Source organism: Panthera uncia (assembly GCF_023721935.1).
Source record: "Panthera uncia isolate 11264 chromosome A1 unlocalized genomic scaffold, Puncia_PCG_1.0 HiC_scaffold_17, whole genome shotgun sequence".
In the NCBI taxonomy this organism is placed as follows: domain Eukaryota; kingdom Metazoa; phylum Chordata; class Mammalia; order Carnivora; family Felidae; genus Panthera; species Panthera uncia.
The window spans coordinates 25,527,711-25,544,561 of record NW_026057577.1 but is presented as its reverse complement, the minus strand read 5'-3'; the positions used below and the strand labels follow the sequence as shown (position 1 = coordinate 25,544,561).

The 16,851-nt window shown below is 38.8% G+C and overlaps 1 long non-coding RNA gene across 1 annotated transcript in view; it reads left to right on the top strand.

Moving 5' to 3' along the window:
* LOC125935465 (uncharacterized) overlaps positions 1-16,851 on the top strand; it is a 37,756-nt gene that overhangs the window by 914 nt on the left and 19,991 nt on the right. The window contains exons 2-3 of the long non-coding RNA XR_007461684.1: positions 9,647-9,774; positions 16,179-16,245. This is a non-coding gene — a long non-coding RNA (uncharacterized LOC125935465). The remainder of the gene's footprint in view (positions 1-9,646; positions 9,775-16,178; positions 16,246-16,851) is intronic.

The following is a 16,851-nucleotide window of genomic DNA, read 5'->3' as shown; positions in this document are numbered from 1 at the left end:
TTTTTTTTTTTTTTTTTTTTTTTTTTTTTCCTGTTAACAGAAGCACAGTTAATGATTCTTGGTTCTTCCTTTTTTCCCAGCTTCGCTTTCTGGTTCTTCATCATTGGCCTACCTTTCTCCTGTATGTGTTTCCTGATGTAATTCCATTTTCCTTTTTAGAATACTATCCTGTAGGAGGATGCATCCTATCCGCTCCTGATACTTTAACAACTGTTTATAGGCTTATGGTTTGTTAAACTATTTTGTTTGTTTTTGTTTTCAAATCTTTCTCTTAAGTTTATTCCTATAGCCTTATATCCATGTTCCTAGTGGATATATCTACCTGAACTTCCCACATGAATGTAAAGGATAGATGGGAATTATTAAATGAATGATTGGGGTGCCTGGGTGGCTCAGTTGGTTAAGCGACCGACTCTTGATTTCTGCTCAAGTCATGATCTCATGGTTTGTGGGGTCGAGCCCCTCATTGGGCTCTGTGCTGACGGTGTGGAGCCAGCTTGGGAGTCAGTCTCTCTCTCTCTCTCTCTCTGCCCCTCCCTCACTCTCTCCAAATAAATTAACATAAAAAAATAAACGAATGATCATAAATAGGACTCTAGGGAGGAAAAAAATGCACTTAAAATGACTGTTAACCCTTGGGTGACAGACCTTGAGAATGTTATGAAAATCAAGGACTTTCTCCCTAAAAAGCTGCACACTAATTTTTACCTATAGTTTCAGAACTTCCCAGACTTGGTGTAGTTCACGAACTCAGACCTGGATTAGGGCTTTCTGAAATAATGACAAAATGCAAAAGTGTGTTTTCACAGATAAACATTAGATTTAGAAGCTTACAATAAAAATACATTGTAGTCTGAGCTTTATGGACCATTAACCTAATTTAGTACTTCAGACTCACTTATGGAAACTTAATCTTTGGAAGCAGCATCAAGAATGAAGAGTCTGGAGCCCAAGCATGAGAGTTTCTGATTAACTGTGGTTTGTGTGTTTCATAGTCCAAAAGGGATCTACCTTATTTTGGTCAGAGGCCAGAGTGCTACAGACCTTTCAGAAAATGTTTGCTAGGGAGACTGTTGTCTGCTCCTCTCCTGAGGACCAAAGGACAGCTGAGGTTCTGAGGCCTGCTGCTGTCTGAGTAGGCAAGAATGACAGAGGTACAAGAGACTTCTGCGGTTTTATTCTAGCACAACCTTCCTCTGATGACTGGTAGGACTAGTGATTTCTCAGTTCACAGTTATTCCTTTAATGGTGAGTGCTGCTTTGAGATTGACCTCACTCTTTCCTGAATTAAATCTCTTTCATCTCTTCTTGTGCCAATAGGCTACTTAATATTTCTTTATTGTATTTTGTAAAGATGAGATCTAAGGACTTTAGCCACTCTTTTTTTAAAGCCTTCTCTTGGCTTTCATGATCACACTGTCTTCTGGGTTTTTTTTGTTGTTGTTGTTGTTTCTGTCTCTCTGGGTACAACTTCTCCGCTCTCCTGTGGTCCTCTTTCTCACTTCTCAGTTAGGGTCAGAGTTTCTTTGTAGCCATTTTGCTTTCCCCGAAGGTTCATCATTGCAAATACTACCTATGTATTGAGAACTCTTTAATTTTTAATTCTAATTTTTACCGTTTTCTGGCTAGAAGCTGCAGCTCTACTTAAATGGCCCACAAGTTCTTCCATCTTACTGTATCCCAAACCAGGCTCATTTTATGTCCCTTAAATGGTTCTTGCTTCTGTTTTACCTATTTTTGTAAATGGCAAAAATAACTGTTTCTCCTAGTTATAGATTTTTGTTCTAGATTCCATCTTATCCCTCCACTGCTCTTAGTAACTATTTATGTGAAATAACTTTCAGTCTTTAACTTTAGCAAGAAATTGATTTGTTTCTATTTCGTTTTTAATATTCACAGTTTAAGAGTTTAGATATATACTTCCCATTTTATCCATGAGGAAGTAGGCTTCCTTTTTAAATTATTAATTACATAAAGAACATCTATGTACTTGATCCTTTTAAACAATTTAGAGAAAACAGAAACAGAGAAAGATGTTACAATGCCCTCTTCCTTCATTTTCTTCCTATCTCTAGAGCAAGTGGTTTTCAATTGGGAATGATTTGCCCTCCAGGGAATATGTAGCAAGGTCTAAAGATAATTTTGACTGAAGATAATTTGGTCATGACTGAGAGGGTATTATTAGTATCTGGAGGGTGGAGGGTAGGGGTGCTGCTAAATGTCTACAGTGTACAGAACAGCCCTGTGACAAAGTACCATTGGTCCCAAATGTGACTAGGGCCAAGGTTGGGAAACCCTGTTCTAGAGGAAATCACTGTATATCCATAATGTACTGTCTAATACTGTAAACGCTAGCCACATGAGGCTGTTTAAATTGAAATTAATTCAAATTAAATAAAATATGCAATTCCTCAGTTAGATTAACTATGTTTTAAGTGTCCAGCAGCCATATGTGGCTACTGAATTGAATAGATTATAGAACCTTTCCATTATTAACGGTAGGTTTTATTAAATATTTTAGGCATATATTATACAAAGCATATTTTACATAAATAGAATCACATCATACATGTTATTCTACAGTTTACTTTTGTTAATAATATGTCTTGAAAATTTTTCTATTTTCTGTTTTTAGTACATATAATTAAATTTAGTGGTCTTTTACCTCTCTGACCTCAGCCGCAGCAATATCTTACTTGACACATCCCCAAAGGCAAGGGAATTAAAAACAAAAATGAACTATTGGGACCTCATGAAGGTAAAAAGCTTCTGCACAGCAAAGGAAACAATCAACAAAACTAAAAGGCAACCAACAGAATGGGAAAAGATATTTGCAAATGACATATCAGACAAAGGGCTAGTATCCAAAATCTATAAAGAGCTCACCAAACTCCACACCCGAAAAACAAATAACCCAGTGAGGAAATGGGCAGAAAACATGAATAGACACTTCTCTAAAGAAGACATCCGGATGGCCAACAGGCACGTGAAAAGATGCTCAACATCGCTCCTCATCAGGGAAATACAAATCAAAACCACACTGAGATACATGTTCATGCCAGTCAGAGTGGCCAAAATGAACAAATCAGGAGACTATAGATGCTGGTGAGGATGTGGAGAAACGGGAACCCTCTTGTACTGTTGGTGGGAATGCAAACTGGTGCAGCCGCTCTGGGAAACAGTGTGGAGGTTCCTCGAAAAATTAAAAATAGACCTACCCTATGACCCAGCAGTAGCACTGCTAGGAATTTACCCAAGGGATACAGGAGTACTGATGCCTAGGGGCACTTGTACCCCAATGTTTATAGCAGCACTCTCAACAATAGCCAAATTATGGAAAGAGCCTAAATGTCCATCAACTGATGACTGGATAAAGAAATTGTGGTTTATGGCACAAAAACAGACACATAGACCAATGGAATAGAATAGAAACCCCAGAAATAGACCCACAAACGTATGGCCAACTAATCTTTGACAAAGCAGGAAAGAACATCCAATGGAAAAAAGACAGTCTCTTTAACAAATGGTGCTGGGAGAACTGGACACCAACATGCAGAAGGTTGAAACTAGACCACTTTCTCACACCATTCACAAAAATAAACTCAAAATGGATAAAGGACCTGAATGTGAGACAGGAAACCATCAAAACCTTAGAGGAGAAAGCAGGAAAAGACCTCTCTGACCTTAGCTGTAGCAATCTCTTACTCGACACATCCCCAAAGGCAAGGGAATTAAAAGCAAAAGTGAATTACTGGGACCTTATGAGGATAAAAAGCTTCTGCACAGCAAAGGAAACAACCAACAAAACTAAAAGGCAACCAACGGAATGGGAAAAGATATTTGCAAATGACATATCGGACAAAGGGCTAGTATCCAAAATCTATAAAGAGCTCACCAAACTCCACACCCGAAAAACAACCCAGTGAAGAAATGGGCAGAAAACACGAATAGACACTTCTCTAAAGAAGACATCTGGATGGCCAACAGGCACATGAAAAGATGTTCAACGTCGCTCCTTATCAGGGAAATACAAATCAAAACCACACTCAGATATCACCTCACGCCAGTCAGAGTGGCCAAAATGAACAAATCAGGAGACTATAGATGCTGGAGAGGATGTGGAGAAACGGGAACCCTCTTGCACTGCTGGTGGGAATGCAAATTGGTGCAGCCGCTCTGGAAAACAGTGTGGAGGTTCCTCAGAAAATTAAAAATAGACCTACCCTATGACCCAGCAATAGCACTGCTAGGAATTTACCCAAGGGATACAGGAGTACTGATGCATAGGGGCACGTGTACCCCAATGTTTATAGCAGCACTCTCAACAATAGCCAAATTATGGAAAGAGCCTAAATGTCCATCAACTGATGAATGGATAAAGAAATTGTGGTTTATATACACAATGGAGTACTACGTGGCAATGAGAAAGAATGAAATATGGCCTTTTGTAGCAACGTGGATGGAACTGGAGAGTGTGATGCTAAGTGAAATAAGCCATACAGAGAAAGACAGATACCATATGGTTTCACTCTTATGTGGATCCTGAGAAACGTAACAGAAACCCATGGGGGAGGGGAAGGAAAAAAAAAAAAAAAGAGGTTAGAGTGGGAGAGAGCCAAAGCATAAGAGACTGTTAAAAACTGAGAACAAACTGAGGGTTGATGGGGGGTGGGAGGGAGGGTAGGGTGGGTGATGGGTATTGAGGAGGGCACCTTTTGGGATGAGCACTGGGTGTTGTATGGGAACCAATTTGACAATAAATTTCATGGAAAAAATAAAATAAAAAATTGGGTGTTTTATTTAAAAAAAAAAGAAATTGTGGTTTATATACACATTGGAGTACTACGTGGCAATGAGAAAGAATGAAATATGGCCTTTTGTAGCAACATGGATGGAACTGGAGAGTGTGATGCTAAGTGAAATAAGTCATAAAGAGAAGGCCAGATACCATATGTTTTCACTCTTACGTGGATCCTGAGAAACTTAACAGAAACCCATAGGGGAGGGGAAGGAAAAAAAAGAAAAAAAAAGATGTTAGAGTGGGAGAGAGAGCCAAAGCATAAGAGACTTTTTTTTTTTATTTTTTATTTTTTTCAACGTTTTTTATTTATTTTTGGGACAGAGAGAGACAGAGCATGAACGGGGGAGGGGCAGAGAGAGAGGGAGACACAGAATCGGAAACAGGCTCCAGGCTCCGAGCCATCAGCCCAGAGCCCGACGCGGGGCTCGAACTCACAGACCGCGAGATCGTGACCTGGCTGAAGTCGGACGCTTAACCGACTGCGCCACCCAGGCGCCCCCATAAGAGACTTTTAAAAACTGAGAACAAACTGAGGGTTGATGGGGGGTGGGAGGGAGGGGAGGGTAGGTGATGGGCATTGAAGAGGGCATCTTTTGGGATGAGCACTGGGTGTTGTATGGAAACTAATTTGACAATAAATTTCATATATAAAAAAACAACAAAAAAATAATAAATTTAGTGGTCTTTTGAGATAATTCAATTTTATAATTTAGCAGTATGTAATTTTACTTTTTAAAAAGTTTTTGTGCTTGAATATGATATACATTCTTTTTTGTCTAGTTTATTTTACTCAGTGTTATGTTTTTAAGATATACCCATGTTGTTTTTGTGTATCTGTAGTTCATTCCTTTTAAGTACTTTATAGTATTCCATTGGATGACTGTATCATAGTTTATTTATCCATTCTCTTGATGGACATAAGAATTTCTTCCACTTTGGGGATATAATGTACTGTGGTCTGAATATTCTTGTACTTGTTAACTGTACACACATCTCTATTCATTTCATGCATAGGAATGGAGTGATAGTGTCATTGGAATTTACTAATTATAACACTTTCTCAAAACAGTTGTATCTTCCCTCTGACCAACTATGTGTGAGAGTTCCCATTGCACAGTCACCTTACCAGTATTTTGTGTTTGTCAAACTCTTATGTTTCAGACTTTCTGTTGGCATGTGATTGTATCCTGTAGTTTTGTTTTACATTTCTCTGATTATGAATGATATTGAACATATTTCATATATGTATTGGCCACCTGGATATTCTTTTATGAGTTATTTTTGAGTCTCTGATGCATTTTTCTATTGATTTATTTTTCTTACTAATTTGTAGGAATATTTGACATATTCTGGATACAAACTTTATACTGTTTATATATGCTGCAAAGATTTTCTCTTGTTTTAATGGCTTGCCTTTTCTTTCTTAGTGGCAATTTTTTTTTGAAGAGAAAAAAAAGAAAAGCTTTCTTCCTAAGATCATTCCCCAATAGCAAAATAACACTACAAAAATGCTCTGTTTAAGTGGGCTTGGTTCTTCATTTCGAACATTTACAATCACTTCAATATAATCTGAAAAGAAAAAAAAAATTGTGTAAATCATTGTGTAAAATTAATTTTCTCTTTTTTTTCAATATATGAAATTTATTGTCAAATTGGTTTCCATACAACACCCAGTGCTCATCCCAAAAGGTGCCCTCCTCAATACCCATCACCCACCCTCCCCTCCCTCCCACCCCCCATCAACCCTCAGTTTGTTCTCAGTTTTTAACAGTCTCTTATGCTTTGGCTCTCTCCCACTCTAACCTCTTTTTAAATTTTCTCTTTTTTCACATTGTATTCCAGTTTTGTTTTTTGTGTTTTTAAAAAAAAAATTTTTTTTACATTTATTTATTTTTGAGAAACAGAGTGAGACAAAGCATGAACGGGGGAGGGGCAGAGAGAGAAGGAGACACAGAATCCGAAGCAGTCCAGGCTATCAGCACAGAGCCTGACGCAGGGCACGAACCCACAAACTGTGAGATCATGACCTGAGCCGAAGTTGGACGCTCAACCGACTGAGCCACCCAGGATGTAGCCACCAGTAAATCATCATCAAATGACTATACTTGCATATATCCCTTAAAATTTTAGAGCATTGATTTCTTCCCAACAGTAGGGAAATACTTGTTTTATCCTCTATAGTGTTTAATTTAATGCTGTATCAGAACTAGTTGATACTTACTTAGAACTTGATTATTCACTTTTTAAGCTCTTCTTATCCTTAGTACACAATAAGTTACTGTTTACTGGGTGATGTAGGGCAAGTTAACTTACAGACACTGTGGACTAATTTCCATAGCTATAGAAATTGGACACTATGTCAATTCCATAATTTTGTTATTATAACAAATAGCCTATTGCTTAGATAGAACAGTTGAAAGAATTTGTAAACAAAAGGACTAAGCAGATGATTGAGTTTTCGCTAATTGGTCAGGTCAAGGGAGAGAATTATAACGACTATAGATTTCTGGTTGATTTATAGCATCACCTCAGAGAGATGGCACCTTACTCCTTGGTCACATGTTATTACTGAAGTATTTCTTGGTGCTGGGGGAGTAAGGATGGTGTCATGAGCCTGACTTCAAGTTACTAATAGGGAAATGAGTGTCCTGCCCATTTCTTTCAGTGGACTAAGCATAGATATCCTTTAGGGAAGACTTTCCTGGTATTTCACACAATATAAGTCCTTCATCTTTGTTCTTTTTAAAGCTTGTTTGGCTATTCTGGGTCCTTGCATTTCCATATGAGTTTTAGAATCAGCTTGTCACTTTCTGCAAAAATGCCATCTGAGATTTTGGTAGAGATTGTATTGAATTTCTAAATCAATTTGCCAACTTAATATTAAGTCTTCTAGCCCACAAATACAAAATGTTTTCTTTTCACTTAGAGTTTTAAAAATTTCTGTCAGCATTATTTTGTAGTTTTCAATGTAGAAGTCTTATGCTTTTGTTAAATGTTTCTATGTATTGTATTCTTTTAAATGTGTATATATTTATTCAAATTTCCAGTGGAATTAACAGGCAGCCTTATATTAGTTTCAGGTGTACAATATAGTGACTCAGCAGTTCTATAAAATATTCTGTGCTTATCATGATAAGTGTATTCTTCATCCTATTCAGCCTGTTTCACCCATTCCCCCCATCCACTTGCCCTCTAGTAACCACCGGTTTATTCTCTATAGTTAAGAGTCTGTTTTTTGGTTTGTTTCTTTTTTTCTTTGATCATTTGTTTTGTTTCTTAAATTGCACATCTGAGTTAGATGATTTGTGTTCCTCTGACTTATTTCACTTAGCATTATACCCTCTAGATCCATCTATGTTGTTGCACATAGCATAATATTCATCGCGCATGTGTGTGTGCGCGCATACACTGCATTTTCTTTATCCATTCATCCATGAATGGACACTTGGGTTGCCTCCATATTTTGGCTATGGTAAATAATGCTTCAGTAAACATAGGGGTGCATATATCTTTTCAAATTAGTGTTTTTGTATTCTTTGCAAGTACCCAGTATATTTTTTTAACCTCTTTTAAAATTTTTTGAGGAGCTTCCATACTAGTTTTTACAGTGGCTGCACAAGTTTGCATTTCCACCAAGTGGCAAGAAGGTTTCTTTTCCTCTTCATTGTTACCAACACTTGTTGTTTCTTGTGTTTTTGAGTTTAGCCATTCTGACAGGTGTGAGGTGATACCTCATTGTGGTTTTGATTCACCTTTCTTTGATGTTGAGTGATGGTGAGCATCTGTTCATAAGTCTGTATGTCTCCTTTGGATAAATTGTTCATGTCTCCTGCCCACTTTTTAATTGGATTATTTGTTTTTTTGTGTGTTGAGTTGTGTAAGTTCTTTATGGATTTTGGATACTAAACATTTATCAGGTATGTCATTTGTAAATACTTTCTGTCACTGAGTAGCTTATCTTTTTGTTTTGTTGATTGTTTCCTTCACTGTGCAAAAGCCTTTTATTTGATGTAGTCCCAATAGTTTATTTTTCTGTTGTTTCTCTTGACACAGAAGACATAGCTAGAAAAGTGTTGCTATATTCTTCTTGATGCTGTTGTTAATTGAGTTGTTTTCTTGGTTTCATTTTTGAAATGTTTGTTGTTAGTTTATATAAATACAGTTGATTTTTGTGTATTGATCTCCTCTCCTGTGAATTTGCTAAACTTTTTGACCAGTTCTAATAGTTTTCTTGTGAATTCCTTGGATTTCCTATTTGTAGTCTGTAAATCACAGTTTTATGTTTTCCTTTATAAGTTTTAAAAATTATCTTACTGTTTTGGCTAGAATTTCCAGTATAGTGTTAAACAGAAGTGGTAAGAGTAGACATCCTTCTACTGTTCCTGGTCTTAGCAGGGAAGCATTCTGTCCTTCATCATTAAATATGATGCTAAGTTGTGAGATATTCATACATATTGTTAAAGAGAAAATCATAGGCCCATGATGGAGTTACTTAGGCTAAGGCCCCATGTCAACAAAACAAGACTTAATATCTAACTGACCTAGTTGTAGGCTTTTGAGAATTTAACCTTGAATCACTCAATGGAATATCCTGGGCAGTATTAGGAAATGTACTGAAAACCCCATTCCATTCCCCTTAGAAAGGTGACCTTGCTTAAACAGTGCATTCCTGGCTAATAAATTCCTTTTTATATGCCTGGTCTTTGCTTTTAGAAACCTTCCTTTTATTTAACTTGGGTGGAATTCCCCTCTGCTTGCTAGATGGAATGCAGCCTGATTCATGAATCATTTAAAAAAAGCCAATTAGATCTTCAAATTTCTTGATAAAATTTTGTTTCTTAACAGATTTGGTGACAACATCAGGATACCAAGTGAACTTCTGACGGCATTTGGGGACAAGGAGAAACACAGGCATGGCACTCCGAGAACTCTTTTTAGTTCGTAGTCTATCTCGTCATTTCTGAGGGCTGTTGGTAAGTCCCTCTTGGTTTTAGCTGCATTCTGTTTTGTGTTTGAGTTACTGTTCTAATTGGTTTTCCAGTCCAGGGTTAATGAGTCATTGTAGCCTGACAGAGGAGGCTCTGATGGAGCACTAGTCTGTAGCCCTTGGTTTAGTCTGCAGTTCCACATTAGAATCCTTTCCCATTTCCAATTTGCAGTCCTCATTTATTGGGGTTTGCTAGCTTAGTCCATGCATGGAATTGCTTGTGGTGCACATGGGGACTTCTTTTGGCCAGTCCACAGTGACATATTTTGGTTAGTCCTGATGTGCTCAAGTGCATGTTTATTTGTCTTGTTTTTTGTAAATAAAGACTATTGCTAGCCGGGATCTTGGAGGCCAAAAAGCTGTAAAAGTTGCTGGGCAAGGGTCAAGCATTTAAGAGCTGTTGGGAAGCAAGGAAGCAAGCATTCCTAACAAAAGACTACCATGTTAGGATAAGCTGGCTACAGAACTGGTTAGGTTGCTGGTAAGTCACTTGCTTCAAGAAAATGTCTGTGCAGTGAGGCACACTGTAAAACATGCACAATCCCGAACTCAGCACCATATCCCTTTTAGGTATTAGTTCAGCTCCCAGAGACCCAAAGGCTTAGCTAATGGGATCCTTAAATTCTAGAGTCAGGTGCATCACCTTCCAGCACACATGATTATTTTATGTCTAAAATCTGTGGTACCAGGAGCTGTGAATATTTACAAGAATGGCAACATTTTACCAAAAACAGCCTAGAATTACAGTGGCCATTATGGGGAACATTCCAGTTGTGATGAGATGGTTCACTTCAGAAGTGCACTTGAAAGTAAGGATTCCTGAATTAAATGAATGGAATGGAATACGTCTTTTAATTAGAATGCAGAAACTTCCAAAAGGCTCTAAGGTTCTAAAATAGCTTCATGCAGAGATTCATTACAGAAGGCTAATGAAAAATTAAAAACACAAGAGGAACCTAAAATAAAGTATGATATGATTGATGTGACTACCGCTGCTCTTCTCTGTTTTTCTTTACCCGAGTACTCACATTTTACTAATTTTCTCTCTGAACTGAATTTCTACCCTTGAGAAAGTTAAAGTTACCTTTTATTTATTTTTATATTTTTATTTAAAAAATTTTTTTAATGTTTATTTATTTTTGAGAGAGGGAGCATGAGGAGGGGAGGGCAGGCTCTCTGCTGCCAGCACAGAGCCCATTGCAGGGCTCAAGCCCACAAACCATGAGATGGCCTGAGCTGAAACCAAGAATCAGATGCTTAATGGATTGAGCCACCCAGGTGCCCCTGAACAGTTGCCTTTTAAAATTAAGTTACCTCTGGGGCACCTGGGTGGCTCAGTCGGGTAAGTGTCCAATTCTTGGTTTCAGCTCAGGTCATGATCTTGCAGTTTCCCTAGTTTGAGGCCTACTTCGGGCTCTGTGCTGGCAGCTCGGACCCTCCTTGGGATTCTCTCTCTCCCTTTCTCTCTCTGCCCCTCCCCCACTCATACTGTATCTCTCTCAAAACAAATAAATAAACTTAATAAAAAATACAATTAAATTAAATTATCTCAAGGTACATATCAACCCCTTCAGTTACCTTTCATCTCTTGGTGAAAGACAGAACTAAGAGCCATAGTTAAAGAATTTTTAAACTTATAGAGGAAGCACAAAAATTTTTTGAAGAATTTATAGTTTTCATTGAGGCTTCTGGAAGTGCTGACAATACTGACTCATTTTTTGGCCCTCCATTTTGTTTGGGCTCTTAGGGCTATGGGCTCTGGGCCCCTTGGAAGTTAACATACATATCTTAGAAATGCCCACCAAGGCTAGGATATGGGGAGGCTTGTTTTGGCCTCCCATGAATCTGTTAGAGATAATACAGTCTTTCCCCTTCTTGATGAAGAGGTGGTGCCATAAGATGTAATTAAGGGTTAATCTGAGGTGCCTGGGTGGCTCAGTTGGTTGAGCATCCGACTTTGGCTCAGGTCATGTTCTCACTGTTAGTGAGTTCAAGCCCCACATCAGGCTCACTGCTGCCAGTGCAGAGGCAGCTTTGGATGCTCTGTGCCCTTTTCTCTGCCCCTCCCCTGCTTGCGTTCTCTCACTCTGTCTCTCTCTCAAAAATAAACATTTATTTAAAAAAGGTTAGCTGTCAGGTACGTGCAAACTCTCTGAGGTGTTTTGATCTCACTACATTGTCATTCTGTGCATCCTCTTCCTCTATAAAATCTGTGGACTAAGGTTAAGACCCTGCAGAGAATAACTGCACAGCTGGATTGTCATCTGCTCAATTCCCCCTGTCAGTAAGTTACCTTGATAAGGAAAAATTATGTTATAAGATGGCTGACAGGACTGATAGGGGAATTCCAGTTGGCACCCCAAGACTCTACTTCTGGGTTCTTCTCCCTACGCCACTTGCCACGTGCACCAAATTACTTCTGATGTGGAAGTAACAGACTATAAATTGTCCCCCATGCTTGTACTCGGGGTTCAGACCTCTGGAGAGCAATCTCCTCTGAGCCCGCCAGTATGAAATAAACCTCCTGCCTTCCAAGATCTCCAAGTGCCACTTGGTTCTTCTGCCAGATGATCCAGACCAGGTTCCATAACAACCCCGAATAAAACTGTGTAAACTATATGGAGTGGCTTGCTTTGTTTTCCAGTCTCAAAGTGCCTTCCCACTTTGGGGGATGCTTTACTGTCCTTCTCTCACCTTCTAACAAGGCCTGTGATCCCGAGCTGCCAGATCTTTATCAGCTTGTGCACATGTTGGTCCAACCTGGGGAAGCCCAAAAATGGATGCAGGAAGCAAGATGGCAAACCCTCAAAGATGATATTCAGGATCCTCAACCAAAAAGGTTCACAAAATAGCAACTGAACTTTTAAAAGCCATTCCCAGAGTTTTCCCTGCTTGCACTGATTGGTCTATTATTCAAGAATGCAAATAAAAGAAAGATCTGTTGCAGACTTCAAGGTCCATTTGAAAGCATTCTTCCAATGGCATTCTGTTCAATACAATTAATAAGTCTACCCAATCTCTCTAGCTGCCTTATTTGTAAATGGATTATCCCCTGACATTTGTGGATTAATAAAAAGACAAAATAGGATAGGAGGCCTATTTTGAACTCATGACTATACTGAACACTTTGAAAGTCTTTGGACCAAGGTCATAAACTAATGGCCTTATAACTACAACTGCTCCTAGGCCAGAGACCTCAGTTAACACTGTTAACTGTTACACCCATGTTGCATCCCCCTGGGAGTCCATTATCAATAAGCTACCCCAGGAGCTGATGTCTCACTTGTAATTAATTAGGGCACTGGTGGGACGCCTGGGTGGCTCAGTAGGTTGAACATCCAACTTCAGCTCAGGTCATGATCTCACAGCTCGTGAGTTCGAGCCCCGCATCGGGCTCTGTGCTGACAGCTCAGAGCCTGGAGCCTGCTTCAGATTCTGTGTCTCCCTCTCTCTCTCTCTGCTCCACCCACTAGCATTCTGTCTCCATCTCTCTGAAAAGTAAATAAACAATAATTAAAAAAAAAAATTAGGGCACTGGTGAAAAAATTGTCCTATAAGGTCCTATACAAGTTTATTAATAATCAGATACCTATATGGGCTCCTCCCAAAATTGACACGGACCTTCCAGTAAACTACTACCAGTAATATCCTTAAATAGCCAAGGAGAATGGTGAATATGAGAGCTATGTTTTCTACTTTAAACCCCATTCTCCTAGGACAACAATTCCCTTGGAGTGAAAGAGAAGTTTCCATACTGGGGGGTATCTAATAAAGTTCAGAGAGAATTTATATCTCAACAAGTACAAATGACTCTGGGCCCTTTCATTGAAAAACATTTCTTTCTCCCCTGTGATACAGGATAGCCTTGGTCAGTCTATTAGCTAGAGATCTCCTTTCTAAATTCAAATGTGAATACAGTTTGCCTCCAATGGTGACTTCACCTTAGAGTTCCCTTACTAACCTGAATCTGATTTTTAATGTTCTTCTTTTTTTTAATATTTACTTTTTGCATGGGAAGGAGGGGCAGAGAGAGAGGGAGACAGAGAATCCCAAGCAGGCTCTGCACTGTCAGTACAGAGCCCAGCATGGGGCTTGAACCCATGAACCATGAGATCATGACCTGAGCCAAAATCAAGAGCCTAATGCCCCCAGGTGCCCCAGATCTTTAATGTTCTTTACAATCTGTCCTTGATACAGAAGATGGATTCCAGCAGAAGTTTCCTAATTTAATTGAGGTGCCTGGCATTCATTGGGCTACTATGATTACTGACAATGGGAGAATTAAAAGTGTAGAGCATATAAACATTCAAATAGACAAAACCTAACCTCTTCCTAAATTGCCCCAATATGTGTTAAAGATTGAGGCCATACAAGGTATCACACCACTAATAGAAGACCTAATTATCCAGGGGTTAATCATTCCCTGTACTAGCTCCTATAATACTCTTTTATTTATTTATTTTTTTGGTCTTCCACAAACATAGTGGGAGGGAATGGCAATTTGTCCAGGACTTAAGAGCTATAAACAAGGTAGTTATTTCCTGTTTCCTGGTTGTTCCAAACCTGAATATTCTTTTGTCACAAATTCCACCAGAGTCAAAATTGTTTATTCTTGGAGACCATTTTAAGCATTCCTGTAGATTCCAATAGTCAGTATCTATTTGGTTTTACTTGGAAAAGTCAACAGTATACTTGGACAGTTATGCCTTGAGGGTTCATGGAGGCCCTTTCTTATTTCTCCTAAGTGCTCCACCAAAATTTAAGTACCCTACAATTCACTGGGAATTGACCCTTTTACAATATGTGGATGACTTCTTGTGGTCAGTTACGAAAAGGGCTTCCATAAAAGATTCCATTTAATTGCTGTAACAGCTAAAAAAGTTACCTAGGTCATAATCTAAGTGCTAAAGGATTCTAGCTATCTTCAAAAAGAATTAAGCCTAGCTAGGAGTTTCCTGGATCCCAAACTTTGTGGATTTTTAGGTCTACCTGGTTATTACAGACAATGGGTTTCTAACTTTTCCTTATTTGTTTCCTACTTTGTGAGCTTACTAAAATTTCAGTCTTCACATCCTTTCCTGGGACGATAAATATGAATAGGCCTTTATAAAATTAAAACAAGCCCCACAAGAGCCACCTGCACTAGGGCTATCTATTCAAAACCTTTTACCTTATTTGTACAAGAGAGATAACCAAGACCCCTGGCTCACACAAAAACATGGCAGTAAACATAGAGCTACTACCTATTGTAGCCTTCAACTTGATTGAGTTGCTTGAGCCTGTCCATACTGCCTTAAGGCTATACCTGCAGCTGCAAAATTGGTAGAAGCCTCCACAGATCTAACCTTAGGAAATGACATTTGTTTTCAAACTCTACCAGCTGTCAGAAGCCTTTTAACTCTGAATTAACTCAATATTTCTATGCACTGCTCACCAATCTTTTATGAGATCTTTTTGTTTTCACCACCTAGTCTACATGTAAAATGTTGTTAACATTCTCAATCCTGCTACATTACCACCCCTGCATAATGAAGCTGAGCCCCATGACTGTGAGGTAATTAACATACCATTTCTTAACACCTCATCCTTATTTATAAGACACACCTTTAATCCTGATCTAATTTTGTGTGTTAATGGATCATGTCATAAAAATGAGAAAGGGAATTTCAGGCTACTGTGCTGTTACCATCCAATATGAACAACTGGAAAAGAGAAATCTCCCACAAGCTAACTCATCCCAAAAAACAGAACTCCATACCCTTACCAGAATATTCTAGATATCAAAATGCCAAATTGTTTATATTGATAGCCAGTGTGCCTTTGGGGTCGTTCATGATTTTGGAATGTTATGGAAACAAAAAGGTTTTCTCACATTCACTGGGACTCCAGTAAAAAATATTCAAGTAAAACAGTTTTCTAACTGCTATTCTTCTACCTTCTGAAATTACTATCATCAAAATTGAGGCTCACACCAAAAGGACTGAAGCAGAATATCAGGTAATGTTCTAGGTGAGTTTCATGCAAAGCAGAAGCAACAGAATCTGTAAACGTTCATCTGTAGATAAGTTCATTCTGCTCCTGCAAAAAATGACCTCTTTTGCCTCATGTTCTTATGACACGGCAGTTGTGTGTTCCTGAATTAGAAAGATTAAATGGGCTGTAAATTCAATGAACAGTGAAGGCTATGAGAAACACAAGTTGGTTCTTCTAGTTACTGAGCAAATCCCATTGTTTGGTTGTTGCATTTCTTTTCCCCCCCATGGTGGGAAACCATGATGACTCAAATTACAAACATTGGTGAGGAGACTTCCATAAAATTTCAAAAACAGTCTATCAGCAATGTCTGACCTGTCAGGTCTGTAATCTTAGAAAAACTATTTATGTTCCCAGAGCCCTCAAACTTTCTCCCTCTGGACCTTTGGAACACATGAGCCTGGACTTCATTCATTTCCCCCAGGTATGGGTTATCAGTATGCTCTTGTTACTGTATATATGTCTCCTGTGATGAGGCTTTTTGGGGGTGACAGTGGGGTTCATGGGGTCTGGAGCCGATGACCAAGAAAGAATTCTTGAAGACATCTTTGGTGTAAAAAGGTGATTTTATTAAAGTATGGGGACAGGACCCGTGGGCAGAAAAACTGCTCCTGGACCATGAGGAGAGACTGGTTACATACTATGGGGTTGGGGCAGGTAAATTCCAGGGGAAGTTTCCAGTGAGATTTTCATAGGCTAAAGAAGACTTACAGGATAGTGGAGACCTAGCTATTGTCAAGCCTGGTTGTTTTCCCTCTAGCAAAGCATTAGCATTAAGACAGTATGGAGTTCCTGGAGAGGCTTTTTACTCTGCCTGCCTCATGTATTTGTCAATGGGTTGCAGGTTATAAGGAAACTTAGTTCTATCTGCCATTTCCTTCTGCCTTTGTTTTCCACATCACTATGGACAGGTGGTGGAGACTTAGGTCCTGCAGGACTATGATCTCTATCAGTTAACCATTTGTTTTTACCCTTTTCCTTTGTTCATGGGTAGCCAGGAGTGCCCAAGGAATATCACACATATCCCATC